This window comes from Siniperca chuatsi, linkage group LG21 (genome assembly GCF_020085105.1).
Source record: "Siniperca chuatsi isolate FFG_IHB_CAS linkage group LG21, ASM2008510v1, whole genome shotgun sequence".
NCBI lineage: Eukaryota > Metazoa > Chordata > Actinopteri > Centrarchiformes > Sinipercidae > Siniperca > Siniperca chuatsi.
This window is the reverse complement of record NC_058062.1, coordinates 18,546,780-18,564,181: the sequence shown is the minus strand read 5'-3', so window position 1 is coordinate 18,564,181 and position 17,402 is coordinate 18,546,780. Positions and strand designations below refer to the sequence as shown.

General features: G+C 40.7%; 1 protein-coding gene across 11 annotated transcripts in view; it reads right to left on the bottom strand.

Moving 5' to 3' along the window:
• plppr2a (phospholipid phosphatase related 2a) overlaps positions 1-17,402 on the bottom strand; it is a 165,467-nt gene that overhangs the window by 12,999 nt on the left and 135,066 nt on the right. The gene's annotated exons all lie outside the window — the stretch shown is intronic.

Below are 17,402 nucleotides of genomic sequence, written 5' to 3'. Positions count from 1 at the left end.
TCACTGCATTTTGTTAATTGATGAAAATAAACTATTAACTCTTCTATTTTTGAAAGCATTCTTAGTTTACAGCATTTTTTCACACCTGCCTAAAACTTTTGCACAGTACTGTATCTCTCTCTCTCTATCTATCTATATGTACATAGATAGACAGAGAGAGATTATAAATATCTATCTATCTATCTATCTATCTATCTATCTATCTATCTATCTATCTATCTATCTATCTATCTATCTATCTATCTATCTACAGTGGTGGGAGACGTATTTAGATCTTTTGCTAATGTAAAAGCAGCAAAACCACAATGTAAAAAAATAAGCTGACCAACTTCTGGCTGCAGCTTCATATTTAAAGCACCGGCATATGTGAGTGGTATCAATCTTCTCATCTCTCCCTCTCTCGGCAAGAAAGCGAATCAATGTATTTGCCAAAATGTTCAGCTGTTGCTTTAACCTTTAAAGATGCATCATATTTCATAAGATCTTCGTATGTTTGGTTTGTAAAACTTGATTTTCAAAAGCACCTGTAGCTATCAAATAAATGGTGTAGATTAAAAGCACATCATCCCCTGAAACAGAGAGGAATGGAAGTTTCAAGTTGCGCAAAATGGAAATACTCAAAACCTTTCAGCCCCATGTGAGCTTACATCAGGCAGAGGCACTTTCTCTGTTCCAGAGTCCATATAGTATACTCTAAAACTAGGTGGGACAGAGCCTTTGCAGTCAGGGGCCCCAAGAGGCTGAAATCAGGCGGACTGAGTCAGTATCGTCCTTTAAATCTTTTTTATCTATCTATAATCAAGTATTATCCAGAGGTAGCTCACATTAGGAAGACAATACAATTTCACACTTTCTTTTATCTTAAAAGTTCCAACATTATACAGCTCTACAATGAGGAATCACTTGACCACGATGATAAAACTCTAGCATGGCTGACCTTTTGCTTCTCAGAGTTCTTAGCATAGTAATGATCTCAGAGCTCACAGTGCAAATGGATCTAATTAGACACCATAATCATCTGTTTTATTAAGTTTGGACTCCCTGGCTTGTGGTCTGATATAGATGTATACTCACTACAGTCTGGACATTTCTGTGATCAAAAAATAGCAGCCATTGTTGCTGGGTGCTTGCAGTTTTACTGTTCTTTTTGTGAGGAGCATCAAGCTCTTGGCGATGGTTTTAGTCAGGTGATTGTGTTCGATTCACTCCCTCTAAGTCTGAACAGCGGTGCCTCTCCAGATTGTTGATCCTTTAATGGACTGAAACTGTGAGACTCATCGCTATAAGAGCCTACAGCACTCAAAGACGCTGGCACAGACTAAAACTTAGCTTCCTCAATGAATAACTATCTATGACAGCGATACGCTTAATCTTAAATCATCCTGACAGTTTCCATGCTCTGTTGTGACAATAACGCCGTGTTCCACAAACCCATCAACCTTGTTCTTCTTCTTGCCATATTTGACATAATCCCCCATTTATCCCCCACAGTGACAATGTCTGAAGCACTACTGTTTGAGGAGAGAAAGCAGGAGGAAATTAAGGAACTGCAGAGATAGTCAGAGAGAGAAAAAGAGAAAGAAATAAAGATAGTGCAGGACAGAGACAAAAGAGAGACAAAAATGATCATGTTTCAGTCAAGTCTCATGCTTCTGGGCATTTTCAAGCAGGTCCAGCCAAGTCAAATGAGTTAATAGCATGCAGGGGCCCAGTCAGTGCAGCAGTGCTATGAAGTGCGTGCCCAGCCGACTGCTTTCTTCCATTAGTGAAACACAACCCTACTGGGTGTTCCATGGCAACCCTCTAAACACTAATACGAGCATGAAATGAAAGCTGAGGGGGTTTAATCGGTAGCTTCAAATCTGAGATGTTAGGGGCACCGTCACACTGTGGACAACCATTTATGGGGCAATTAAAAGACAGCATGGTGGCTGTTTCCATGGGGACTGCCGGACTGTGGAGGGTTTGAGCATGTGTATACCAAATATGTGAGATAATGGCAGCGTGCTGTTACAAATGGACAAGTGCTCTTGAACACTTTGCCTTGGGCAAAGCTGTCAAGCAGTGAGTGGTTGGCCTTTTTGGAAGCATATAGTAGTACTACTACGCCCTTTTTGTCCAATACTGTTATTCATTGTGAATGCATCTTCTGTGAATCTGTGATAGACCTCTTAAGACTTAAGTCACTTATAAAGTCTCCCACAAGAGATCTTAATCTGGGTTTACATTGTTTTTATTTTGTTAAAGGGAAGACCACATGACTTATCTGAGAGTAAATATAAAAACATAACAAGCATCCATCATGTAATTATTAACTGTCTAAATTAGAAAAAAAGAATTTTAACAAACAAACAAATGCAAGGAATGCTGGGAAATACGTAAGGGATAACGACGAGGTGTCCATTATCAGGAATTAATGGGTGATAGGGAGGCCAGAACCGTCCCACAGGCAGTTGCCTACGCAGAGTCCATTAATTTCTGATTATGGACACCTGGAAGGCATTATCCTGCTTATACCATGGTCACTTGCCAAATAAAAGGGTTAATTTATATTTTCATGTGCTTTGCAATTACAATCTAAAGTTTTTCACAAGCCTCAGTTTCCCTGGTAACACCTAAGGGTTTGACGAACAATCATTACCGTGCCATGAGGTTCCTATGCAATGGAATCTTTATGTACACAAGTAAACACAAAAGGCAGTTTTTAAATGAAGGTTGTTATTATTAAGGGAAAACAAAATCCAAACCTACATGGCCCTGTGTGAAAAAGTGATTGCCCCCTAAACCTAATAACTGGTTGGGTCACCCTAAGCAGTAACAACTGCAATCAAGCGTTTGCGATAACTTGCAATGAGTCTTTTACAGCGCTGTGGAGGAATTTTGACCCACTCATCTTTGCAGAATTGTTGTAATTCAGCCACATTGGCCACATTGGAGGGTTCTTGAGCATGAACTGCCTTTTTAAGGTCATGCCACAGCATCTCAATAGGATTCAGGTCAGGACTTTGACAAGGCCACTCCAAAGTCTTAATTTTGTTCTTCTTCTTCATCTGTCAGCCTTACTAGAATGTTGTATCAAATTCCCATCTGAATCTATATAAGGTTTGGCTATTATGCAACAGATGTTGAATACACATTTGCAAACAGTTTGCTCAACTTATCTCCACTAGGCCACTCCAAAGTCTTCATTTTGTTCTTCAGCCATTCAGAGACCCCATAACAACATCAAAAGAACTGCAGGCCTCACTTGCCTTATTAACTTGGCCTATTAACTATTAACTCACTTGAAGACTTTGGAGTGGCCTAGTCAAAGTCCTGACCTGAATCCTTTTGAGATGCTGTGGCATAACCTTAAAAAGGCAGTGGTGTGCCCTAGCCCTCTGATTGGTGGAGCTTGCTGGGACTGAACATCTGCAGACACTACTCAAACACAAAAACTACACAAACGCACAGCTACATCACCCCTCATCACTTCTGAAACCAAACCTATGCCCTTAGATAAGAGTAGGAGAGTCTGTGAGTGAGTGTTAAGTGAAAGAGTGAGAGTATGAGAATACAATAGGAAAGTTGAAGAGTAAGGAATATCATACAAAACGGGTAGTACTGCAGGAACACATTATTCATGCGTGAATGGCATCTTTGTGAATCATGTAGTGCGTTATTTCAACCAACATTTCTAAATGAGCTCTCTTCACTGCAGTGGGATGCGCTCCAGCTCCCTGCCAAGGATTCGTAGTCAAATATGACGAGGTTGTCGCTGCCATTTAGGGACGAGCGGATTATAATTCCTTGAAATTAAACTGCTCATCCAGTCTACACACTGACAATGCAGAAGTACTGTGATGCTTCCAGAAATGTGCCATTCTAGGACCTTTCCAGGATTTCTTTAAAAAAAAAAACATCACAGGATGAGGACTCAACTGAGTGTAGACAAGGACATGTATTACATGCGTGATTTAGGTGCAGAACAAGAGAAAGGAGTAAAGGAATGAAACATTAATACACACAGGAGACATGATTAACTCTGTGTGCGTGCACAAACGACGTCATGAGTACAGAATCCATTTTTGTCCGTACATGGAAGCTGGAGGATTCTGCTCTGTGTGTGTAAGTAATCAGATCTCCATTTGTGTCAGTGGGTATTAGTCAAATGTGAGAGTGCATTCAGACAGTCCCTTTTTATGAATACGTGTCTATTAGAAGACAATAACCGGGGATGTTTTACTCAGAACGATGAGATAAATAATGAGGATTGTGGAGATGACCGAGGAACAGTCGGGGTAGGGGAATGAAGAGACCAAGACGAGAGCATTAATAGATAGATAGATAGATAGATAACATCACTATTTTAGAAATGAATTATTCGAGATATGCACATTCAGAAGCTGGAGGGAAAACAATGTCAGGATATATGCTGCTTACATAAAAGATCTACATAAAGATTATGATCTCAACAAGCTCTCAAAGTTATTGGGTGAATCTGTAAGATCCAATTGCTGTGTAAAACCAGCTTTACTAGCATGTTTCCTGTATTTTAGAGACTGTCTGAAGCTGCGAGTTAAAACAAAAGACAGGAAAGAATGCAAAGAGACAAACAGCCTGCCGTGCTACCCTCGTGTGATAATGATGTCAATAAAGCTGCGAGGATAAATCAAGCATCTTGGAATAAGCCTGATGATGGCACTGCAGCAGAGCAGCGAGATGCAGATTGCTTCCATTAGTATTCCCTGCTACAAATAACTGACCCCATTCAGCTTGTGTTAGTGATGAAATAAGGTGGCAAATAAAATAACATTTTTAAAAAACAAGACAACAGATGGAAATATAACATATGCTTGACTCTGAGCCATTACATAAATTGGACCAATGCTGCATGAAACACAGACTGGGTTGTTATATAAATCCTAATAGGACTAACCAAAGGTCTACTACTCCACTTTCAATAGCTTAAGATGTCCTTAATTTCTTTAATGGTCTTGGTATAGTTTATGTCAGGGTAACAATTCATACTGTACCAAGATGGCTTGACTTCGTGAAGATTGTTTGCTTGAAACGTGGTCAGCAGATATTTGTCTATCACAGATATCAGTACATGCGTATGTTATCCGACATAAAGCTGTTTTATTTTCAGCATATTTGGCAGAAAGAAAGTCCTAAGTTAATATGTTGAAATGGCAGCTCTCAAGTACTTGCAGTATACCAGTCAAATACAGCTGGTGTCATGAAATGTAACAGCCACCTCACTAATGGTAGAAACTATAAACCAGCACAAAAAAAAAATTAAAACCACCAACATCAACCACCACGTTTGAACAGACACATTACAAACAGTAACAGAAAATTTTATTTGCATTTTCGAACATAAGGCAGCTAACTTGACTGCTTTCAGCAGTGCATGTTGGGAAATGTGGTTCATCACTATTGCTACAATACACTCAGCACATGCAGTAGAGGGCCGTGTGCACAGTTTAACAGTCTAAGGCCCAAATTCAATCCGGCTCCTATACCCTCCCTACCCTCTCTCACTCCGTTTGCGTGGAGGGTCTGCCAAAATAAGCGTTGTTCCAAACCAATAAGCCTCAAGTGGGAGTGAGTTATAAAGCCCTCCAACACAGTCTGCATCGATGCAGGCTTACAAACCACACTCCTCTGAAGTGCAGCACCTCTTTTGTGTCATGTCACTCATGCTTATTACAATTGTTTGTTGTATTAGCTAGGTAGCTAACCAGCTATAGTTTCAGTCAGTAGCAGACTGAAAGGTAAGCATCAGAGCATCTCATCATTCTGCAGCTCAACAGACGATGGTGCGGTGGTGGTTTGAGTCTGTTGCGTGTTCACGCTACGTTGTTAGCTGTTACAATATGCCAAGCAGGAGGAATAGGGGGAGAACCCAAAATGCAGACACTGAAGCGGAGCAGGTGCAGTTCGGTGAGTTTTAATGAAAGAAAAATAATACCCCAGAAAAACTTACATAGGATACTGGCAGGCAGAGAATAAAAGTAGTCCATGAGTGACAGACAAATCTAAAAGAGAAAGCAAAACAAATAAGGGCAGCTGAGGAGTCCAGGTAACATTCCAACAAGAATTAATTCCAACAAAAGAAGCCCAAACAAAGCATAATCCAAAAGAATCCAGGGAGCAGGGTAACACAGGAAGAAACGCAGCAACACTGGAAACCATGCAGAGCACATGGTACAACAACAATCTGACACAGAATAACTGAAGACACAGACTTAAATACACACAGCTAGGGGAGACAACGAGACACAGGTGAAAATGATCAAGACAACAATCAAAGCAATCAAAGACAGGAAGCAAAACTAAAAGACACATGAGGGAAGGAGATTATTTCAAAATACAACAGGAAATGACTTAACACAAACCCAAAACCATGACAGTTACCTAGATGGTGAGATGCAATGCTGGAAAGTAAATAAATAACGTCCCCATATTGGTGTCACAGCAGCCTGGTTTTTCACCGGATATGTTGAACGTTTTCCCTGAACGTTAATAGCAGAGGCTCTGTTTATCTCTTGACTTGGCAGCAGCGAACCATGAGTAAATGTTTGTGACCATTACATTTACAGTGAAATATTGCTAAAGATGACATGTTTTAGTTAGCAAGAAAAAAGCGTTTCTGATTGGAGTTCAGGCCATTGAAATAATGGTTCAGAATCAGAACAAAGCTGTCGCATGAATCACACAGCTTGACATAGTAGAAAATATGTGGTTTAGTAGAGAGCAGTGGTGGAATGTAAATGAGTACATTTAGTACTGTACTTTAGTACAATTTAGAGGTACTTGTATTTTACTTGAGTATTTCCATGGCATTTTCTGCTACTTCAGCAATTGACTGATAATGAACAAAAGGCTACTGATGTTGATTTAGCTATTTATTTTATTTTATTTATTCTTTATTCAAATGGTCAGTAATTGACTGATACTGAACATACAGTACTGATGTTTATTTAGCTATTTATCTTAATTTATTCTTTATTTTCTCAGTGCTCATTTCTAGAATTGGCTGACAATGTATATGTTAATTTATTTAACATGTTACAGAATATTTAACTTAAACATTCTTTAATAAAGTTATTTGTTTAAGAAAGCAGCCTTCTGAGTACCTTTGCATAGTCATATTGGTGCAAAATCAGAATCAGAAATACTTTATTGATCCCCGAGGGGAAACTCTTTCGTTACAGCTGCTCACTATCACGTCAATGCACACTTGAGAATAGAAGGAATAGAAGTACTAAGCAAATCAAAATATAATACGCTATAATAGAGTTAAGATAACTTAAGTACAAGTGGATATAAAGTATAAAAGCTAAAATAAGTGTAAGTACCAAAGTGGATTTAGAGGTTGATAAGAATGTACGGTATAATACAATGTAATAATATAAGTAATAAGTAATAGTGCAATAATGAGAACTGTCAAGTTAAGTGTCGCTTATTAAGATGATTTTGAAATGGTGGATACTGCACAGCAGTAATAGAAGTATGAATAAATATCAATAAATAGGGAATTTTAAACTGAAAACAGAGGATATTGCACAGGAGTATTAAACAGAGAATATTGCACAATTATTTCAAGTATTGCAGTGATCCTATCTGACACCACCGACAGAGAGTCCAGCTCCACCCCCACAATGTCACTGGCCTTACAGATCAGTTTGTTGAGCCTGTTAGCGTCCGCTACCTTCAACCTGCTGCCCCAGCATGCAACAGCATACAGGATAGCACTGGCCACCACAGACTCATAAAACATCCTCTGCATTGTCCGGCAGATGTTGAAGGACCTCAGCCTCCTCAGAAAATAGAGGCGGCTCTGGCCCTTCCTGTAAAGAGCTTCAGTGTTCTTATCCCAGTCCAGTTTATTGTCCATGTGTACTCCCAGGTACTTGTAATCCTCTACAATATCCACACTGACCCCCTGGATGGAAACTGGGGTCACTGGTGCCTTGGCCCTTCGTAGGTCTACAACCAGCTCCTCAGACTTCGCATTGAGCTGCAGATAGTTCTGATCACAACATGAGACAAAGTTCCCCACCACAGCCCTGTACTCAGACTCATCACCACTGCTGATACATCCCACCACAGCAGAGTCATCAGAAAACTTCTGAAGGTGGCAGGACTCTGTGTGGTAGCTGAAGTCCGTGGTGTAGATGGTGAAGATGAAGGGAGAGAGGACAGTCCCCTGAGGGGCCCCAGTGTTGCTGACCACGCTGTCCGACACACAGTGCCGCAGACGCACATTCTGTGGTCTGCCAGTCAGGTAGTCAACAATCCAGGACACGAGGGGGAACACCCACCTGCATCGCTGCCAGCTTCTCACCCAGCAGGGCTGGCCGGATGGTGTTGAAAGCACTGGAGAAGTCAAAAAACATGATCCTCACCGTGCTTGCCGGCTTGTCCAGGTGGGTGTAGATGCGGTTCAGCAGGAAGATGATGGCGTCCTCAACTCCCAGCCAGGGCTGGTAGGCGAACTGAAGGGGGTCCATGAGGGGTGTAGGACTCTCCCAGGAAGATGGAGGAGGTGGGAGCAGTGGACTCAGAGGAGTCTGAGGGCAGACAGCAGCTGAATTAGAGGGGGGATGAGCAGGAGCCGGTGTGTCAAATCTGTTAAAGAACAGATTAAGTTTGTTGGCCCTGTCCAAGCTGCCTTCAACTCCTCTGCTGCCAGTCATTCTGAAGCCAGTGATGCTCTTCATGCCGCTCCAGACCTCTCTCATGTTGTTCTGCTGGAGTTTCCACTCCAGCTTCCTTCTGTACTTCTTCTTGGCCTCCCTGATCTTCACCTTCAGGTCAGCCTGGATTGCCCTCACCTCCTCCCTATTACCATCGGTAAAGGCCCTCCTCTTGGTATTCAGGACGTTTTTGATGTTCATTGTTAGCCATGGTTTGTTATTTGGATAACAATGGACCATCTTAGTTGGGACATTGCAGTCCACACAGAAGTTAATGTAGCCAGTGATGCACTCAGTAAGCCCGTCAGTGTCCTCTCCACGAGACTCACAGAGTGCATCCCAGTTTGTCCCCTCAAAACATCCCTGAAGTGTCTCATAGGCCTCCTCTGACCATCTCTTCACTGTCCTTGTGGTCACAGGCTACACAATCCACATAGAAAAGGTCTATTTTCATTCCAGCTCAAAAATTCACTATATTAGCTGCCATATCGGTAATCGGTGAATGTTCCCCTCTAAAATCGGTACCTTTGCCATGAAATATTCAGTCTTTCTCTGGCATCTAATGTAATTAAAGCATGCCGCAGCTCTTGTACAGACCAAGTGAAAGACCCATTTCGGTGAAGCGCAATACTTCTGACAAGCTTGGGAAGGTTATTCATGTGTGAAGTACAAAGAGATGCCTAGCTGTCACTAGCATCCCATTATCTGTCATCATCTACAGCGACCTCAATCTCTGCAATGCAGTGTATATGTGAGATTTGGGCTAATGGATGATACGAAAGACACTGCACCTGTCTGAGTACATCAGGATCACCATCACCTTTACTCACATGTGGTTCTCACCAGGATTTTGACCGTGTGGATTGGGTGCTAACAGGAGACTGAAATATACAGACAGAATACAGACAACAGCATGTACTTTGATCCACTGACTAGATTGAGAATGACGACTGAGAAAAGAACATGATCTCATTCATGGATGGATGGGCACACAACACATAAATGCAAACACAAATGCATTCATAAGGGCATAGGGCACTTCACTCAAACCTTGCTGCATCAACAAAAATGGAGGCATGTGCAAAAGCACACCCATTCATGCACACAGATCACAAAATCACATACACACACAGCGATGCCGTTCGTTCCATTGAGCAAAGTGTGATTGCACATCGTAACCACTGTTAGCCTGCTGAGAATCTGTCCTGGCACCCAAACACTTGTTTGTAGTATTATACTGGTATACTCTAAGGAGCATAGATTTATCCCATTTTACAGAAGCAAAACCTCTTCATCATTGTGTTGCAACATCACTAATCCCTCTCTTTCTCTCTGATCTCACTTTTTCTATATCACCTTTCATTGTTTTTTTCCTTCTGGAAGGAAAAGTAGGCTATATATTCATTGTCTTTCCCCTTCCTTTGTTATCCAGTTCAATTGCATGCTCCCCTTTTCCAAATCTGCTCTGTTACATTCCTCAAAAATTTGCATCAATGGGGCTGCATTATGTCTCACAGTGTATCTATCATTCTGTTGTTCTTTAGTTTATAAACATCTGTTTTGTAATCCTTTTGATCACAGGAGTTGGGGTCAGCCCCATGCCACTAACCACAGGGTCATCTGATGGACGTACCTGAATGTACATTCAGTGACAGGACCAGGGTTGAATATCATGAATTTCCTGGAAATTCAGTTCGATCAAAGAGACCTTCCCCAAACTTCATTAAAGTTATAATCCTTTGGATTTTCATGAAATCACTTCAGTACAGTTTTTGGTACTACTTATGGTTGGCAATAGCCATTCAATGTATTTACATTCTATAATTACCTCTCTATATCATCGATTCTATTGTTAGTGGCAGAGTCCATTTCCATGCTGGATTCAAATTGCCCTCACACACACAAGGGATTCACAGGAAACGATGCATGTATGTAATCCAGCGTTAATATTTGTAGTTTTATCTCTTTGATATCAGCCTCACTGTTTACTGTTCACTCTCCCACAGACATAGCAGAGCTGTGTTACTGCTAATGCTAACCCAACATTTCCTACTGCTGTAGCTTCACATTAAAAGCTTGTAACTGATGAAACATTAGATGGCTTTTATTGTGAAGTAGTCGATGAATTTGTCACTGAGGCTAGCGCTGACTGTAATTGTTCATGAGACCAGCCAATTATTGACTGACTACTTTATTAAAACAACATGACATTTGTTTGACTGCACTGTGAACAGACACACCAGTTGCTCTTCTGTTATATTTCTGACAAAGTAGCTGTTTGCTGTAGTATTAAACCGCACTTGCTGTTATCACCAGTGACCAAAGGTGTTGCCAAATTAACCATGACTGAAATCTTATATTATAACTTTAACGCAACTGTTGTAGCCAAATACAAATTCTGACCTTGAAGTGCCTTGAGTGAATGAGTGAATGCAGACTGTTAAACAAGAGGCTTAATCAGACATGCAGGCCTCCATCCCCAAATCAGAGTGTGGAGCAGCATTCAACAGAAGCATGCCTCAAACTACCAAAACTACATACCAAAATGGCTGCATTTGACAGCTTTTCCTTCACTGCCACTGCACACAGCAATAACCTCAGGTCAGCACTACAAAGATGGCCACATGCTCTGGTATAACCACTAAGACATATCAAAACTATAAATAAATACTGTACTTGTAAGAGTATTTTTTGTTCTACTAAAATTAAATTAATAATTTTAAAATCATGGGAAAACCTTATACCTTAGACAGGAGAGCAACAACACAACACTGTACTACATTTACACACATTTTCCACTTCACACTTCCACTTATTCATTCATCTGTTTCATCACCTTGATTCATTATAGAACGCTTAATAATTTTCTGCAGAGAGCTTGTGCGAATGTGAGTGAAATTCCCATAGTTACACACAGAAAAACACAGATTTGGTCCAGTGGGCAAAAGCAAAGATGTAAGAATAGAGGGTGGCAAGCTGGGACGCACCCCTGTTGTGAATGCAGATTGGGCACTGGCATTCGTCAGAGATCTCTGATGTGCTGAGTGAAGCATGACAGTCCACCAGCCACACAGGACCCCTGAAGTGCCTCTCCTCTCTGCCTGACTGAAAAATGGATCAAAGCTAAGAAGCAGAAATGACAACCACTGTTCGGTCTAATGTCATTTCACAGGAATGGGTGACTTCTGCCCAAACCACTAGATAGGCAACAGGAAGGCATAATATCTCTCTCTCTCTCTCTCTCTCTCTCTCTCTCTCTGCTCACTGTATAGTCAATCAGGGTGATGCAACAACCGCCTCGGGCCCGCCAGGAAAATGGTACATGGAGCAGGCAGTACAACTATGAACCTAACTACAGAGAGAGTGAAAGAGAGGAACTGGTTAAGGTGACAGGAAAAAGAAAATGTGGCAGAGGGATGAAGGAGACTGTTTGATGATGCAAATATCCAAATGGTCTGGTGATACAATCCTATGCTGGCTTGGGTAGGGTGATTATTATCGTGAGCAGTTAGATCAGAGCTGTGATCGTGTTCCAGGCAGTGGGAACTGCGCCGACTGTGGTAAATTATACTTCTCTATGGATATCAGCAGCGCAGATAGTTAGAGCAGATAGAGCCACTTTTAATGTGCAGCGAAGAAAACAACACGTACCTCTTCCTTCCATGAATAGAATCCCTATCAGTTTCTCTGTGGGTTTTCTCTCTGAGCCGTGATTTCAACTTTTCTCTTTTTTTTGTTTGGTGATGGCTTGCAAGCCTGGTTTTTACATTTATTATCTCTCTTTCTCCTCCAATAACACAACTTTTACCCTGCATTAACATTATCTCCCCTCTTATCGCATGCTTTCCTCATTTCCCTTTCCATCGCAGAATGAAGAACAGAAGTCAAGGGGCAGAGGCGAGAAAGCCGTCACCCAGACACATATGCTCCCATGGCAGCCAGTGTCACAGCAACCAATGCTGCCCTCTCCCATCATGGAGCCCACCCTGCCATCTGTCTCATTAACCTGGGTTAGCAGCATACTGGCCTAGATTGATTGTATGGGTGCGTAGGTGTGTGTATGGAAACAAAAGGGAGATATGATATGCAGTAAAGCAAAGAAAATCGAAAGGCAAAAGCTTAAGAGAGAGGAGACTGAGTAAGATTGTCTGCCTGAATAAGACAGGCAGACAGAAAGGCATTGATCCATGTTTGTGCAATTGTGCATGAATGTGAGAGTTTTCTTTTGGGGCTGGTGTGAGGTCACGGCTCTTCTGGGTGAGGAATAGCACAGTTTAATGTCAGTCCACTGACATTATGGCTGAGGATGTGAGGACGCTGACAGGACACCACTGTGACAGTCAGTTAAACATGTACAGGGTGTCAGAAATATGCTGAGGTTAAAGATAGGACAAATACAAATATGTACAAATATGTTTAACCCACGTTTGAGCATGAATGACTATTGGTCATGGTTAATTACTGGGTTGCTACCATTCACTCAAGACCTGGGTGTTATTCTAATAAATGTATTCCTAAACTATACCAAATGTCATATAGTATCGTTCAAGGTGGTAAACAGTGTTAAGGCCTGGTCACATCTGAAAGCAGAGCAAAGATATTTGGTTGTAGATGCTTGGTGACGTAAGGATTACTCGCTGGGTTATTTGGTAAACGAATATAGCTGGCGAGCTAACCGCTAACATTCTAGCACAAGTCTCTCAAAATAGAGAGCTGAAGTGCAACTGGAACTTTGTCTGCTTTTTGTATGCTGACTCAATTAATCATTCTTTAACTTTGTTAAAATCACCTTCTAATATCCAGTGCTGTAGCAGATGCCAGTTTGTCTCAGAATATGGAAAGTAAACTGATTCTTTTTTTTTCAGGATTGTACATCTGAGAACTGTATACCTATTATGAGGATTTTAAGATGATGATGTAGGACATCTAATTGGCTGCGATAGTCTTCATTTTTGACTCTGCGGCTGTCAAGACGGCTTGCTATTGGTCAATGATGCAAATTTGTGTGTGACCAGGCCTTTATCATGTTTGCCATGTTATTTTTAAACTGGAGTTACAACAGCGGAAGTTGAGGACAATCAGCAGGGCAAGGTAATTTTATTTATATACTGTAGCACATTTCATACACAGTGGCAATGCAAAGTGCTTTACAAATTGCACAAAATAAGCAAATCATGTAATGCCTAGGAAGTAAACTGTAATAAAGAAAGGGTGCTAGAAGTCGCTGTCAATATCTATGGCAAGGTTACTGTGGTAATCCTACAGTAACCCTTTATTTATCATTGTACCCTGTGTCATCTCACACATACCAAGGCTGAGCAATATGACCAGTGTTAAAGGAATAGTTCGACATCTCAGGAAATACGCTTATTCCCTTTCTTGCCGAGAGTTAGATGAGAAGATCGTTACCACTCTCGTGTCTGTGTGGTAAATATGAAGCTACAGCCAGCAGCAGGATAGTTTAGCTTAGCAAAACTACTGGAAAAAGGGAAAGCTAGCCAGTCTCTATCCAAAGGTAACAAAATCTGCCTACCAGCACTTCTAAACTGGCATGTGCATAGATGGACCTCAAAGATGGCTTCGGCACCAGCTGTCTGGCCTCCTAGAGAGAAAGTGGCCTTTTTCTGGGGTGTATTTTCTTTTTAAATGAATCAATTCCTGTTTGCGCACAAATGCCGAACAGATATAGGGCCTACTGATTGAATGAATATAATATCAGGTCGGGAGATTGGTGTTCCCAGACTATGCCCTCTACCCTCCCTCTCAATTTCCTGCCACAGCAGCGAGCCCTGTGTGGGCAAAGAGCCTTTCTATGGTGAAAGAACGCACGTACGCAAAATTGCACGCATATGCATGCACAGGCACTCAACAGTCAGCGTGAGTCAATCAGTGGGATGAGTTACTTTGAGGGAAACATCAGGAATGTGGCCAAACAAAGTATAAACACATAATTGATATATTGTATTATATTTATAATATAAATGTTCTGTTCATTTTCGTTTTATATTATGATGCACTTTAGGAATTGCTTGTCACTATTTGGCAAGTCGGGTCTATCTATGCTAGATCTATTTAGCAGTTCGAAATGTGCCAACTAGCTATCATTAGCGTTGATACCTTTTGCTAGTAATGTGGGAATCAATGGAATATGGTTGAGTTCTTGTTAGCTAGCTAGTTAGCTAATGTAATATGTTAGCTCTCTCTCTCTCTCTCTCTCTCTCTCTCTCTCTCTCTCTCTCTCTCTCTATCAGCATCTTCTTATTGCCTGTTATTACTGAAGCAATTATGCCTTCTGGAGAGGTGGTAAGAGACGAACATGGAGGCGAGAGAGGCAGCCATGCAGCCAGAGGAGGTGCATCTTTGTCAGCAGTATTAAAAAAAAAAAAGCACTTTATGAATTTGGGCCCCTGACCCTCTAACATCCTCTGCACGTCCCTGCTTCTAAATCCCACTAATTAACACGCTTTGTTTTAATATGTACAGATAGTATCTGATACTGAAGTGTAAAACGACACACTACACCTACACTATACGTTTATAAAGGGTTTATAAGTTGCAACTAATGGTTTTATCAATGACAGTAAATAAGTTACTAAAGCTTTATAAATCAGTTACAAGCCATTGATGAGAACAACTTTTGGGTTGCCAGGTCAGGACAAATTAAAAAAATCTTGGTGAGTCATTAATACTGAAGTCATTATTACTGTAATTAAGATAAGTAATAGGTTGTTCTTATTAATGGTTCATAATTTAAATAATATTTATTACACATCAGTAGAGGTATAACTTGTGATATTGCGACTAATTTGCTGCTTCCGGCTATACTGAGCTTGCCTAGTCTTTTTTGTAGTAGTGCACATGGATCTAACCTGCCCTTGAATGTAGTATGGGCTTCACCTGGATTTCAACTGGATGAGTCAGAACAAAGCTAAAAGCTGAAATTTTTTTCTTATTTATTAAGATAAGTAATAATAATTATTCATTTCACTGCGTGTGTTTTTTTTTTATCTCAGTATGACTTCAATCACATACAAGACTTCTTCTCCTCTTCATCTGAGGAAAAGAGCAGGAAGTGACACAGAGAAACAGAATTTTGATGTCTTCCTGTGTGGTTGGAGTGTGTTTGATTATCAATGCAGCCACAGATTGTAGAGCAGACAAGCTGAGAAGCTCCATCAGTTCACAGGTGACACGTGTTAATTGGAAGGTGAGAGAAACAACAGTTGTGAGGAGAGGTCAGAAAGGGCAAGGTATAAAGAGTTTGAAAAGGCAGAGGAGGTGTTGATGAGAGCGGAAACAATATTGGAAAATCCAGAGATGGTGGAAGGGGTAAACATGAGGAAAATCTGACTGAAGTTGGGTGACTACGGCAGATTTCCAGGTAAAGAAAAAAGGCAAGACTAAACACAGATGAGGCTAGAATGGCATTGGGAAGGGAGCAATAGCGATGAATAGAACATGAAGGCAAAAAGGTCAGTGTGGATGAGATGTAGCAGCGTGAGGAATGGGGAAGGTTGTGGAGAAAGGACAAGCAACAGAGGTTAAGAGAGCGAGAAAGACAAAAAACAAAACTGATCAAAGGAAGGATTTACAGAGAAGCATGAACACACATTTGCGCATGCACTGTCAGATTGAATCTGTGCTAGATAAGTTAATTCATCCTAGACTTAACTGGCTTACAAGCTCCATTAGGCAAACTTTCAAGATGCCCTGAAAATGAACTCAAGTGTGTGGTTGTGTGGAGAATGTTCAATGTTATTGCAGATACAGCAGTTGCCTTGGGGTAAAATCCCACCGTATTTTACCAGCATTAATCTATTAACAAAAAGGCAGATGGATTTTCAAAGTTCACTTGTCTTCTTCTCTAAACATAAATATGATTATATCGTTTTTTGAATGCAAACACAGAAATGTGTGACTTGCTCTAAGTGATGGCAAGAATTAATGGAGATTCAGCACAAATTCATTTAGCAAAAGCTTAAAATTTTGTCCAATCTTTGTTATATTTCCAAAAATAATCAAATCCAAAGGAGGCCTGCAAATTTGACCACCTACATAAAATAATCACATAATGAATAAACATTTATGCCAAACCCTTTTACAAGATTCTCCTTAAACAAAGAGTCAACAATAAAACGTCATCTGGAGACAGTGTTTTCAACCAACTCATGGAGCTAATGTTAACTTAATTAGCTAGCTAGCTACAGCTGATAAAATCTGCCAGCAGTAATCATCATTTCAGCCGGAAAAATCGATGGTCGCTGGCTACAAATGAGAAGCTGCTTTTGTCTTCCTCTGTCTGAAATCAAGGACATAAATCTGCCACCGCCATCGCTATAAATAGAAAGCTTGACAGGCATAGTAAAAGTAACCAAGGAAGGGCCGGAATTAGCAAACGGTCAATTAGCAGTGTTCACTGGGGAAGTTACATTGAACAAGTAATCTACTAATTACTCAGTACTCTATAGTGTCGCATGCTGTATAGATTGTAAAATCCCCTGAAGCAAATTTGTCATTTTGGGCTATATAAATAAAACTGACTTGACAAGAGAAAGGTGTGTCGAGTTTGCTGTGTAAAAAGGGGATTCTGACCTGGACATAACTTACATTTGAAATGCATACATTTAAAATAATGTCCCCATATCTCCACTTAAACTTTTGGGTTATTTTAACATACAAGAGTACGTAAGAGTACAAGAGTACTTAACGCCAGCC